This window comes from Cupressus sempervirens, chromosome 10 (genome assembly GCF_028749045.1).
Source record: "Cupressus sempervirens isolate cs-2001-9-10 chromosome 10, ASM2874904v1, whole genome shotgun sequence".
Lineage (NCBI taxonomy): Eukaryota > Viridiplantae > Streptophyta > Pinopsida > Cupressales > Cupressaceae > Cupressus > Cupressus sempervirens.
Window position 1 is genome coordinate 666,241,544 of NC_143127.1, and position 15,459 is coordinate 666,257,002.

Consider the following 15,459-nt stretch of genomic DNA (forward strand, 5'->3'; position numbering starts at 1 on the left):
AAGATCCACCCTCCTTTAGTAATCACAAATTGATGGGCCACTGTACAGGTAGGGAAAATCGACCCTAGTTGCCTCTTTGACAAGAACATTTCCTCTACTCCTAATTTCCATAAGACTTCTGCCATCCCTATCTTTAGGGGTACTTGGTAAGGCAAGACATGAGGGCTCCCTTTCAAATCATAAATTCTGAAAACTGTAAAAATAGGGTATGGAATAATATCTCCCCAATTGTGTGAAACTTTCAAATTATGGGGGCTATCCATAGGTCTTATGAGATTCATTAATACTTTAGGGATCCTGGGATTATCACTCAAAAATAGACATCTCAACTTAGAGGCAAAATATCTATTAAATCTGACAAAGCTGGCTTTATTTGCATCCCAAGTCATATCTACACTCCACAACTGGACTGGTAATGTTTCCCCATTTTTGTCTCTGTTCAATTTCATCTCATTTCCAAAATATGTTACCCCTTTGAACAAGAACATATGCATTAATAAGGAATAGTGGCCAAAAGTTTTCTCCACCTTACCTCTCGCAATTCCAACCAAACCGATGTGAATTTCTTCAGCTAGAAAGGAGGCAAAATCAAAAATGACATCTACATCAAAAGAGGCAATTTGAATCATCATATACATAAGGTCAATGGGCATGAAATCTTGCTCATCCTCACCAAGAACACGGCACAGGGTCCTGTATATCTCTACAGCTCAGGAAGTGAAAAGGCTCTTCTTAAAAGGTTCTTTAGAGGCTGTAGTTATTACTGGTAGAGTTCCTATGGTACCAACGTGTGCCCTCAATGCACCTCCCCTAATTATATCTCTTTTCTCTTTGTATTCCTTTTCTAATTCCAGCAAATTGATTGGCACATGGAAATCTAATAATGGTTCTAAGTGAAAAACCTCTCTAATTTCTTCAAGGCTAATTGACACTAGAGGCACACCATCATTTCTTCTCACAACCCTAATGGATTGGTCATAGTTTTTGGCAATATCTTCTAGCAAGTCGTAGTCCATGAAAACACTAGGAGCTACTAACTTTCCCAAGTCAAAATTCCATATATTAGTGTGAGGGGCAAAAAAATTCCTCTCTGAAAACCACTTTTTAAACAAAACAAGGCCAGTCTGATTGGTTACTGCATCCCTTACCCAGTTCCCCTTGTCATACAAGCCATCAACAATTTTAAGCCTAGGACTTAATGAAAGTAATCTCTTGACTTGTGCAGACTCTGTAGTGGATCTTGGGAGTAACTCTAGGAAATCATCATGGATATTCCTATTCATATAATTAACTTGCCCAGAGAATGATTTCTTAGGAGGCATCTTGATTGTAACAATGGGAATTGGAATATTACAGAGGTTATGATCAAGTACTTACTTGATTTTGCCAAAATTATCCTCTTTTGAACTTTTGCAACTGCTTTCAAACAAATATGAAACTATTTTCGCGTCTTCACCAATGCTTAATCACAAAGTGATCGACAGGTGCCTATGCTCAGAGAAAATGTAATCTTTGCTAGAGTGGACTGTAATGAATAATAAAAGAAAATCTTACAGATTATACTCTACTTTTTTCTCACACGCGAAGTCTCCATTCATCATAAATGTGTGGGACAGAATGTCACCACACTTCCCCTTTTCTTTTAAAAACTTGCGTCGTCAATTCTTGGAAAAACTTGTGATCTGGTAATGACAACTAAGCTGGCTCATTTCCTTACTAACATATTTGCAATCAAACCAATAGGATAGCTCCACCTATGCCTTTCCTTCAATTCTGGCACTTTAGACTGGGCCCACGGATGACCACGGACACGTGTCATCACGTCGCCAACTCGCTATGCTTAGCTTCCAAGCACTTTTCTTTAGCGAATCAACCGTAGATTTAAAAGAAATCTGACGGTGAGGTAAAAAACTTTCACAAGGATTAAAACAACAAAATCAACATATGTGAATAAAAAACATCTACGTAACTTTCTTCCCCCTTTTTAAAAATTTTCGCACCAAGGAAAATTTAAAAAGAAAAAGGGACTAGCCCTAGAAAAACAAAAACTTAGTTGGAAACCTAATCATCACTAAAGGATCACAACCTGAAACTTTATCTGGGCAAGACGAAACCTATTATACAAAAAATTCAGGCCAACACAAGGTAAACTCAAATTTATTTTAGTAAGGTAAGAAATAGAGTAGTGTGTTTTCACAAACTAAGAAAGTATAAACTATCTTATTAAATAGGTATTTCTTAATGTAAGAAAATACATGTTCATATAAGTAAGTTGTAAAGTAAAGGTTAAATCTATGGATACCAAACTTGTCTAAGTATACCTCTAAATATTAACTTAAGACACAAGCTAATAAATTGAAACAAATACATATATAAACTAACAAATTACTCTATTATTATCTAAACCAACAAACACTATATATTGGAATCCTCATAATCCTCTTCAAAGGAAAGAGAATCTATTGCGAATAAAAAAAGAACATATAGTATGGGGAAATAGCAATGGAAATGTGAGTGTCGAAACTTTCTTTTTTTTACATAATATTCCTATGCTTGCAAAAAGGAATTATACACAAAAGTATATGATAGAACCTTCTCTTTCATTATTCTTCCCAATAGTCTATACACTATATTGTGTGTGTGTGTGTAGTTTATATTATACAAACCTTATATAATATATCTTTATATAATGATAATAATAAACAAAAAAATATTCATGTAAAAATGCAGGCATTCCCATGTTTTAACGAAGGTTCGGCCCCAATATGATCATCAGTAATGGTTGTGGCTATTGATATTCCTTTTTGTTGTGCACAAAGTCACTAAGACAAGACTTCAATGTCCAACCTTCCTAAAAAAATATTGGTCTTACTAATTAGGGTTAGAAAATGTTGGTAGAAAAATAAGAAGAGATTAGGTTTGAGGAAGCTATGTTGAATTCGTTAACTAGGGTTGAGGTGCCTCCCTTGGATTCTTGGGAGCCTACTGTCATCCCAGTATGGCCTTTTTTAGCCCTATTTTCTCTTTGGATTATCTACAAAGTCCTCTAATAGGATATGAATATAACACAATTAACACACTAGTAAACTTGTTTATGCATCATGTGATTTTAGGGATCGCACCTACTTTAAATTTGGTGTTGTAATTTAAATTGTTGTATCTTTATGAGACTTATAATTGTTGGAAATGGAAAGGAGTAACTAAGAGGAGAGGGGTGAATCAATTATACAAAAATAAATCCAAGTCCCTTTTAAGATGTCAACACAATATAAAACCAAATCCTTTGTAACTCGGTTAACGATTAATATGTTATTGTAACTCGATTAGCACTGAATATACAAGGATCTTAAGATATTAATGTGATTAGTCTTTATTAACTTAGTTGTAAAAACATAAAGGAAATAACATGAACACAAGAGACACCAAGAGTTAACGTGGAAACCAAATTTGGGAAAACCACCAATTGTAACTAGTTACTTTTTTTACTCTTCTTAAGTGAGCCCTATTAGGAGCCAACCCTGTTAAAGGTTTAAAATAAAGCATTAGATGTGACCCTATTAGAGGATTCAATTCACCCTATTAGAGTGGCCTTGTTAGAGCTCTTTAGATATTTCAATCTAGAAATGCCACCTTGTTAGAGGATTTTTTGAATAGTTGTTAGGATAACTCTATTAGGAGATTTGATTCACTGCTACAATTATTAGAGTGTAATAATGACTTGACCTGATTGCTAATGCGACTAACTTTGATGATTTAGATCTCAGTTCTAACTTGATTGCTTGATCCTCCTTGATCAAAATGTTCTTTCCAACTTGGTCCACTCAAATGCTCTACCCTTAACGGATATCCTTCAAATTCACTTCCTTGATTCATCTTCTTCAATTGCACACTTCAATCCTCAACCTAACCTTTCAAATATATGATTCACCTTATCAAGTTGGCTTGAATACTCTTTTAATCAAACAATTTTCATCAACTAATAAATATATTACATTAAATATGCTGACAGTCAGCTAATATGGAATTGAGTACTCGATCAATATAGAGGATCCCTTTGTTAACTGACCCGGCTTGGTTAGAAAAGGAGTTCTAATGTCAACCAACCTAGCTCGATCAATACTGACTTCACTTCATTAACCAACTAAGCTCGGTCAATACTATCTTTGAACTTGGTTATTACTGAATGCTTGACATATACATGAAACTGCAATAGGTTATATTACTATTTCATTTCTTAACTTAGTATTTCCTTCAGTACTTCAATTTCATAGTTATGATGACATTTAAGATGGATTAGAGCATACACTTTGTAGGCATCATTTCAATTTTACATCCTTGGTCGATAATTTAATGAGCTCGATATATTATTCTAGTATGATATTTGAAACTGCTAAAAATAAAAGGTCATTATAAGAAGGATGTCCAATCCTTAGTTGCAAAGTCATTACATTGAATAGCCATTTTTGGCGTTGTTTTTGGGGATGGTATCAATCTAATCCAATCTTGGAGTCATTTCCCTAGTTTAGTTTGTGTGTTTTCCATTTTGTATGTGTAGAAGAAGAGATCATCTTGGAAGATTCCTTCCTTAGAATATCCAGATTGAAACAAAAGATATATTTAATCCTTACCCTAAGGAACCCCAAGTTGAGAATGAAGAAGAAGAAGAACTATTTGAAAACCCATTTGCTAATGCACAAGAATAGATACCTTCACCATAATCTTTTGAAGAATCACTACACTTGAATGATCTTTTTGTTGAACCTAAATATTAGGACAATCCATTAGCTCTTATCATTTATCAACCAAAAAAACAACCAATTCCACCACCAAGGATGGATCAACCTACCTTTCCTTTCTCCATTCCTAATTTTTATGACAAAAATAATTTGAAAAACATACCTACATCTGTGCTTGCCAAGTTTTATGGCCTTATCACTGAAGACCCCAAAACCCTCCTTTTTGAATTTGATGCCCTCTATAGGAGTTATGATTATACAACCAATGCCCATAAGCTGAAATTGTTTTCATCTACCTTTAAAGAGGCCACTCTAAGATGGTTCATGAGATTAGGTGCCAATGGTATTAGGTGCCAATGCTATAGAGGATTGGGATGCAATGAAGAATATTTTTATTGCTAAATATAAGGAGTACTATAAGGGTCATGATATGAAGGGATATGACATCTTCAAAATGTCACAAAAAGAGGATGAGACCTTGGAAGATTATGTCTCAAGTTTTATGTTTAACTTGTAGTGCAATACCCAACATTAGTTGAATGAGGAGTCACAAAAACATTTTTTTCCTAAAAGGTGTACATGATTCAAGTATTGGGGCTTTACAAATTATGTTGGCAGGAGACATTAATAAAAGGAACTACGATGATATATAGAGTATATGTCTAAATTACTAAAGAGCTACTATGAAGAAAGGTAGAGGACTCAGGACCATGCCTAGTAAATCTAATGGTTTAGGAGTATCTAAGGTGGAGTTTTCCAATCTTTAGTATAATTTCAAGTAGGATAGGACATCATTAATGATGTTTCCACTCAACTAGAAAACATGCAAGCAAGAAGGAAGAAGGAAGAAGATGAAACTATGTTAGCTAAGTATTGTCCACATTGTAGAGAAAGGAACAAGAACTGCAAATGGAAGATTGTTGCAAGTCTAGAGCCATAACCAATACCTACTAACTTTAAAGATATTGATGAAAATGGAGATGTGATTTATGTTTCTCAAAGTAGGCCATGGGCCCAAAGACCAGGTATGCCATAGGACCCTTTGCAAAACTATGGTAATGATAGACAATGGAAAAATTAACAAAATATAGGTCCCCAAGGTTTAAATTTGCATAACAATTGGTCCAATCAACTTTAGAAATTTTGGAATTACCAAAGTTGGCAAAAACCTTCACCTAACCAATGTCAACAATCTCATCAAGCTAGCAACAACCTAATCAAAATTGGAAACAACCTCCACCTAACCATTTGCAACAACCTCAGCAACGTTGCCAACAACCTAATCAATGGTCTAACCAACCCAACCAGCATGCCTTAACACCACCACCTTAGCAAAAGGTTATAAAGCCCCCTCTTGTAGCCAATATCAATCCACCTAAGAAAACCTAGCTACTAGCTCAGCCTAATCCTCATCCTAATAATAGCAAGTAACCATCTCAGCAACAAAGTTATGATATCTCTTTGAGTGATATCTACTTAAGGTCAAGATCCACTCTTGCTCCATCTCAAGGGCCTATAATCAAAGATGTCAAAGATCCTCCTACTAAAAAGGTGGATGTGCCCACCCCACAAGCTTCTCATGTAGCATAAGATCCCCCATTTCCTCAAAGGCTAGTAGACCCAGTTGTGCCCATAGCAAACCAAGCTATAAGAGATTTTCTCAACCAATTGAAGCATATGATTGTGAAGATACCATTACTATATGTTATAAAAGAAGTTTCTATTTACATTAAGGCCATTAAAGAATCTTGCATAAAATAAATAGGGAGAAAGAGGAAAGATCCTCAAACTGTTCATGCCTTGGGACAATCGTGTGACCTTATGTTAGAGAAGCTAACAATCCCTAAATATTCTAACCGTGGGAATCCTGTAGTTACTGTCACCATTCATAAAATTGAAGTACAAAATGCCTTAGTTAATATAAGAGCATATATAAATGTAATGACAAAGAAAGTCTTGTGTCACTTTCATATCATTGACCTTAGAGAAATGCTAACTATTCTATAGCTTGTTGATAGTTCTACTATTAAACTACATGGGATTGTAGAGGATGTTATAGTTACATTAAACTCTTGGGAATAACCTATAGACTTTGTTGTCCTTTCCCCAAAATCCAATATGGGTGGGTATCCTCTCATCTTAGGGAGACCATGGTTAGCTACTTTAGATTCTTACATAGCTTGTAGGTCTAGAAGGATACAATATCTAATGGGATGCATACTAAGAACTTGGCCTTATACTCTCCTGCTCAGCCTCTATTGCAAGATGATCAAGCAATTTGGCCTGATTTAGGAGATGATGAATCAAGAATCAACTCAATCCATCAACTAATGGTGATAAGTAGAAATTCATTTATATCCCCTCAAGAAGATGATGATGTTACCTCATCCATTGTGACAAATGAGTATAGAATAAATTCTCAATTGTGTTCACAACATGACTATGCCTTGGAAACTATTTTGCCAAGTAATCCATGGGTTGAGTGTTAATTTCAGCACCTATTTCCTCAATAAAAGTTTCAGCATGAGAAGGAATCTTTTCTACATGCACTTTCACCTTGTCATTATTACAAACTTCATTCTCAAACTGACTAGATCTTTCCATGGGCTAATCACAAATTATAAAACATGAAATGTCATCTTTATTTTCTATGAAAGTACAAGATTCAGTCTCAAAATATAGGTTATCCTAAATATTCTTACAAAAAAAACTCTCCAAAGAAATATGATAAACATCACTTCCATCCATTTCATTAAAAGTAAAAGATTGATATTCCAGTAGCATGTTGCTGTCAAATTTTTCACAAATAGGAACTTTTGAAATGAGATGACTATCATCACTTCCAAATCTAAAACTTTCAAAACATGGAGAGAAAAAGGATTCAAGAACACTTTTACTTATGTTTCCCTGAGTGCCAACATGATCAACAAGAATAGAAGGGTTGTGAGGAGTGAAGTAAGATGATGTAACTGGAAAATCTCCCCCCTTAACGGACAACTCATCTTTACCTTCATTATTATTGCTACCATGGTTTTCACTTTTAGCTTGAGAGTCTTTATCTACTCTTGTCTGATCTTCTTGTGGCTGTAACATTTCTTGAAGTAAGAATGCGTCTTGCTCCAATTTTGTTTCTAGATTTAGCCCGTTGGCCAAGTATTTAATCACAATAGAATCTCTTTCAAGACAAATTTCAACAACATTTTTTAAATCAACATTAACAATAAAATCTACTGCTGCATTATTTCCAAAGTGAAAGGATTCTAGAATAGGGCCTTTTTCAGTAGTCGCATACAAAGAGCCAATCTCTTATGAGATTTAAAGATTCATCTTCTGATAAGGCACTGCTAGAAAGCATTTTAATAGAATCTTTAAGAAAAAGATGATATCACGTTCCTCAACTATGAAACTTTCTACAGAAGGTGAAAAAGGAACTTGAGGCAAGATTTCATTATTAGTGCCTACCATTTCTCCATTGTTGTCACATATACTCTCATCCATTGAAACTAGATCAATATGAGGTTGGAGTAACTATGGTTGTACTTCTTGGTCATTCATGACAAGGTGATTGAAGTAGAAGGATAAGACTAAGATAACCGGAGCTTCTTCTTCACCCACCTCCAAATGCTTCTTCAACCAAAACACTTTCTCCTCAAGTTCTTGCAAGTCTTTCAACAAAGAAGAAGCATCATCTTCTAAACTCATATTGTTCCAAATAGCTCAAAAAATGTTTTCTTTAAAGCTATCCACAAATTTTTGTGACAATTTGTCATCAATTTGATAAAGTTCTAGGAGAGAAGGGTTTGGCCTTGATTTTATCATGACTTTTATATCTAGTATGGTCTTCATCGAGTCACCAATCTCCTGCACATGGAGATAATCATAAAAATGAGGAAACAATTAGTAGAAACTAAATCTTTATTTTCAATCCCTAGCAGAGTCGCCAAAAAATTGTTAGTGAACATATTGTCTTGCAAGAAAATACATACAAATCAACTCTGAATGCCCAAATAAGAAGAAAAAAAATGGCACTAATAGTTGGATAGGTTATCATTAGATTGATAATCTTCCTTTGAATTCTATCGAGTACAGCTCCCTGTGTAGGATATGCAATAAATTCATGGAAATGTAAACACAAATGCTTTTAACTAGAAAGCATAAAAGGTATACAAAGGTATACAAACATTTATTTGTAAACATAGCATAGATGTGGAAACACTAAGTGACTGAAAAGAAAAAGAATGGCAAATGACCCATAGTTCATTTACCCGAATGCTAAATTATGAAGAGAATGAAAAAAAAGAATATATCTTCCATCCTCTTGAGAAAATGAAGAATTAGGGCTTCAAAGATATCTTGACATTTAAATGCATTTAGAGAAAACTGAAAGCCATACAAAGATAATAGTTAGTGGAAAGAAGACTATCCAAACTCCAAGTTTTGATGTACAATTATCTTCTAGGTCTCACTTCTCTAAAGCATAAAAGATAGCAAAGATCTTATTACACATTACATCAAAATCACAATCTAAAAAGGAAACATAAATTCCCTCCCCTAAATTACATTCAAAATCAAAATTTCCCCTCTTTTTCCAACACACAATTCAGAATAATGAATAAAGGCTTTGCTTTCTACAACCCCAAAGTTTGATCTCTCTCCTAGAAGGACTGGAAAAACTTTTAAAAACAAGAACCCCTCTTTGGTTTGATCTCATCCATTAAATAGAACTCAGAAAATGAAATCCTCTTTGGCCTCTGTAACTGTCCTTTGTAAAATATCTCCATCTTTCACTGTGATAAAATCTTTTTTCAATTATCAAAACTAATTTTTGGGAATGCTCCTTTTTCACCTCCAAACCCTTATCAGCTTATTGTGCCCTAATTGGATTTTTAAATAATATTACATATCTCACTATCAAGGAAAGATAAAATTATAAAAGGCAATTACATTGTTGAATAAAACATTATGATAATGTTTGCTTCTCTTCCAAAATTCCATTTACAGGCACCTGTGGCTATAATGCTGAGTCATTTCCACTATGACCTCCACGTGGTAGATAATAATAATGGTATTGCCAAATGTATCACAACCTTTCTCTATATTTCATATGTCCATCACCGTCAACAATTAGATCAACTTGGAGGGATTTTGATGAGGCATCTATTCACATCTATCTAACCCATATCTGATTTCAAAATAATTCTATTACCAGTAGCCCATGCTCTATTTGTAATCCACCTTGACTAACCATTATGGTCACATTGATATTTTGCTTTGATGATTAGAAATAGAAATGACTTCATGGGATCCAGTTTCTTATCTACAACTTCATGTGGCAATAGGATATAAATCTCCGATGGTCATAGAGAGGATAATTGATCCTGGGCTTTTGATTAACTCATGGTCAGATTGCTCCACCTTGTAGCTGCTACTAATTTCCAAGTTTGGATGTGGTTCATCATTTTCCTTAGTTTGAATGTTGTAGCTTCTTTATATCCCATTATTTAATTTTGTTGGGACAAGCTATTGTAAAAATGTGTAGGAGGCTTCAACCTTTGAGACTCTCCATGAGAAGAGAATGTAACTTTTGTGAATCCCTTATGACATATTATGCACTATGACTTCCCATACTTTGGGTGAATGAGGATACATTCTGGAAGGTCGAAGACTAGAAAGTCATCAAATATGGAGATACCAATACCTATGATGTTTCATCACTTCATGATTTAATGCCTTTAACCTTTGATTTCTGCTTATGTTTCATCGAGCTCATTGTTCTTTCAGTCATAATTCATCAAACACTTATTAATCCCTTTAGTTCGAGCCTGATTTTGATGAAGAGGAATGAGAAAGTTCCATCATTACAGGTTTCACCATCTTTGTCTCCTCATGATAATCTCTACAATTCATCCTCAGGTTTCCTTTTACATCAGGCTTGGGCATCTTCTAACGATCTCAATAGAGCATAAAAGTATTTCCTTCCTCTGTTTGGGGAAGACAATTGGGCTAAACCTTGTAGCTACAATGATTCATAAATACTATGATTCCATTGATTATGTCACATTAATATAATGCCTTGTGGGCTACTTTTCTTCTTTCATCTTTCTGTTGACACTGGATGAGGCATGGCTCGGGTATGTCATATTGGTTGTGAAACAAGAATCCAATGCGTCATGGTGAGTTTTTCATAGAATAAAGGGATTTTCTATGCAACCCAAAATCCACTATTCTTGATGTTTGACCAAATTATTTATTTAAGAAAGAGCCTTTCTACTATGTCATCATATTGTGGTCCATTATCATACAAGGTTACCATCATTTAAGCTGATCATTCACAACTGACCCCTCTTCATGTTAATGTGCAATAATTGATGTATACATTCTATAGGTTTCTTCCTCTATTTGGGATTTTGGAATATGTCAATGAAATGTAGTGGAGTCTCTGAATCTTCACAATTAAACCGAATCAGTCATTATGAATCATCAAACTGTTGAACCTTTATTGGTTTTGAATATTTTGAGAAAAATAATCTAAACATAATTTTTATGCCATGTGAACCAATAAGCATATGGGAAATGCAGATTGAGCCACTGACTCACACTCTGACTAAGTGGAGAAACATTAGAAGAGGATGGCATACCATAATATTGATGATGTTCTTCACACGAATCACCAATTTGAAAGAAAAAATGGTTTTCATCATTTTTCAGAGATTAGGCATGTGATTATCTTGATGCCATCACCTATTATGAATAGGACTCTCTTGTGGGGAGATTATCAAATGATTCATGTTCATTCTCTACTTATGATATTTTGATCGTATTCAGAGGCCGTGAACACTCAAAGTCCATTGGGGTCTTTTCTTTCACCTATGCACATCACATGCCCTTCAAATTCCTAAATCCTTGAATTAGCATGTTGTGATTTCTGAATGAAATCAAGAACTTGAATGTGGAATGAAATCATTAGATGTCTCACAATATTAGACTTTTGAACTAGACCATATCTCCACAATCTTGATTTGCACTTGTGTACTATCTTCAAACTATTGAACCAACAAAATCTAAACATTTTTGAATCAACAAATCTGCATTTTGAACTATTTTGAACCATTGAACCACTTTGAATTGCTTTGAACCTTAGTTCAAAGAGGTTCAAAACCATAAATTTCAAATTTCAAATACCAGGTCTCTATTGGGTACCAACACATACCCATGGGGAAACTTTTCATACTCAGTCTTACCTTTTGACTTCTATAATGCACTGACTACATTCCAAAGAGCTGTTATGAGTATTTTTTTGACATATCTATTGAATGTATGGAAATATATATGGATGATTAAACTACTTATGGGACCACTTTTGAAGAAGCTAAAACCAATTTGGAGAAGGTTCTCAAAAGATGTCAATACTACAATCTTTCTCTAAATAGTGAGAATTGTTTCATGATGATGGAGGAAGGTGTTGTATTGGGTCATTTCATTTCATCACAAGGTATTCAAGTCGATCCAACAAAAATTGTGGTAATTAGCACTTTTCCTATGCTTGAGAAGCAGAAGGATGTAAGAATATTTCTTGGACATGCTAGTTATTATAGAATAATTATCAATAATTTTAGTCAAATTGCAACACCTCTCTACAACTCATTTCAAAAGGATTCAAAATTCTCTTGGGATTCCAAGTGTGACAAGTCTTTCATACAGCTTAAGGAGGTTATAACAAAAGAACCAGTATTAAGAGGCCCCAATTGAGGGTTTCCATTGCATATTCACATAGATGCCACAGACTATGCCATATGAGTAGTACTAGGATAAAAAGAAGGAACAATAGAGCATGTCATTTATTTCATAAGTAAAAATCTACAGGGAGCATAATTTGATTATACTGTTAAAGAAAAGGAATTTCTTGAAATTATTTATGCATTGAATAAGTTCAGGCATTATATTACTAGTTATGAGATATTTGTCCACACTAACCATTTAGCTATTAAATACATAATGAATAAACCTACCATATCAAGAAGACTAGCTAAATGGTTGTTGCTTATGCAAGAATTTGATATCACCATTGTGGAAAAACTTGGAAAAGCCAATGCAATACTTGACTTTCTATCCCATTTACATGTTCCTAATGATCCTACAACCATTGATGATAGTTTTCCAGATAAGCATATTTTTTTGTTATCAACACAAAATCCATGGTATCCTGACATTGTAAATTACCTCACCATAGGCTGGACACTAGCTCACTTCTCTCCCAAGGAAAGAAAATTGTTAGCAAAGAAAAGTTTTAACTGTTCTTGGATTGTTAGATTTATGTTTTACACTAGCCTTGATCAAGTGATGCATAGATGTGTAAGAGAAGGTGAAACTTATTATATCCATCGGGCATGTCATGATGAGCCATGTAGAGGTCATTTTTCTGCCAAAAGAACAATGTTCAAAATCTTGACCATCGGATACTACTGGCCAACTCTCCACAGGGACACAACTAGGTACACCAAGAAATGTGGTAGATGCCTAAGAATGGGAAAGCCTAGTAAATCAAATGAGATGCCCATGTAGCCACAAGTTGTTGTAACACCTTTTGATGAATGGGGAATTGAATTTTTTTGACCTATTGAACCTATTTCATAAGGTAAATCTTATATTTTGGTTTGTATTGATTATATTAGCCAGTGGGCAGAAGCCAAGCCTATGAAACATCCTAGGGATAATAACATTGCTATATTCTAATATTAATCCATTTTCACAAGATATCATTTCCCTAGATAATTAGTATTTGACCAAGGTGCTTAATTGACTTTAGATCTCATAGCTACCTTGATGGAGGAATACAAAATTAGGCATGAAAAATCTTCTCCAATGGCTAGGCAGAGGTCACTAATAGGGAGATTGAAGCAATCTTTACCAAGACAGTGTCAGTTGATAAGAAGGATTGGGCAACAAAGCTTCCTGAAGCACTATGGGCTTATAAGATTATATGGAAAAGCACCACTAGATTCACACCTTTTTAGCTTGTCGAAGACAACTTAGCTATGATTCTTGTGGAATTTGAGCACAAGACTTTAAGGATAGCATTGGAACAAAATTTAGATCTTACAATTACCCAAAGGGAGTAGATTTTGACTCTGAATGGACTAGATGAATGGAAGACATATGCCTTGCATAACATAGAGATGGTGCAATGACAAAGGAAATAGTGACATGATAAATTTATTAAGTATAAATAGTTTTCAATTGGTGACTAAGCTCTCCTTTATGATTCTAGATATATCACTAGAAAATTTCAAACTAGGTGGTTGGGACCTTATGAGATTGTTGTTGTTTTTCCAAATGATGTCATTTAGTTGTCAACCGTTAATCCTGTGTGTCTCAAATTGTTGGTAAATGGAAAAAGGCTTAAGTTGTATCATAAGCCTTAGAGAAAAGAAGAGTTTCTATAGCAGTTTCAATATGAAGCTAAAGATGGGGCTCTTGTAGCATCTGGACTTGAGCCTTCTGCTCACGTTAGTTCTTCTCTTTAACATTCAAATCATTTCATAATAAATAATTTATTTATCAAAACATCTTCTCCATAATAAATTCCATATTTCCACCTCATCATTTCTTCTCTCTCCACCTTTCCATCTCATCATTCTCCACCAACAGATAACAATTTGTTGTTGTTGTCAACACCTTGCCAGGTTCATAGATATTATCCAAAATATATATTTCATTTATTAGTTTTTCAATTTGGTTGCACTCTTGTAACATGTGCTATTGTGGGAGCAATTGCTAAATTAAGTTGGGAGAGAGGTATTACCTTTTTGTTTTAGGTGTCTTTAATTATTGTATTTTCTATTCTTTTCAATCTTGCCAAATTTTTGCACATAATTTGCTAAGGTGGTTGGTACAATAAGTCTAAATGTATAATTATGATTAATTAGCTTGTGATATGTTGAAGATTTGCAATAATGTTTATGTAGGGACCTAACTCCAAGAACCTTTGTATTTGAAGTTCTCCTTTGACTATTGCCTTTTTCATCTCCACATTACAAATTTTTCTGCTAAAATTCCTTGCTTTGACTATGAGTTTCATCTTGAATTTATATTAGTTTCTTTTTGTGTGTCTCAGTACTCTAACAAGGTGGGAGGAGGTTTGGTTTGGCATGAACCTATAATCCATGATATCTTGTTAAATGACCAAGCATGCATGCCGCATTTTCAAGCTAGGGGTTGGCTTGACGACATTTAAAAGCTTACCAACTTGGATAGTGAAGTGGCTTCTTAGTTTCTAAACACATTGAGTGACAGTGTATCTATGGTCAAGGGATTTAGGGTGCCATTCACTCGAGAAATTTTGGTAGAATTCATGGGGTTGCTGCAAGAAGGGGAAGAGTTTGCAAAAAAAAATTGATCCTACAACTACTAGAGCTCAATTTATATTACATACAGACCCACAATTGCAAGTTGACAATGTTGTGGTTCAAAATGCATGCCCCATTTCTCCTAGAAATGGGGAACCCCTAGTAATTTTTTTCTTTCCCAAATGCCTAGTCTGGGATCTAAGTCATTTTTGGGACTCTACATAAGTCTGTGTCAAGCCTTAGCCCTTTAGTTGAAAAACCCAATTGTTAGATTTTAGAAATCTAGAGATAAAAGGTGATTTTGAGGTTAAGGTGTGCACTAGTGCACCTAGCGCACATGCACACCTATCATGGGCGTGCAAGTGCAGTATATGTAA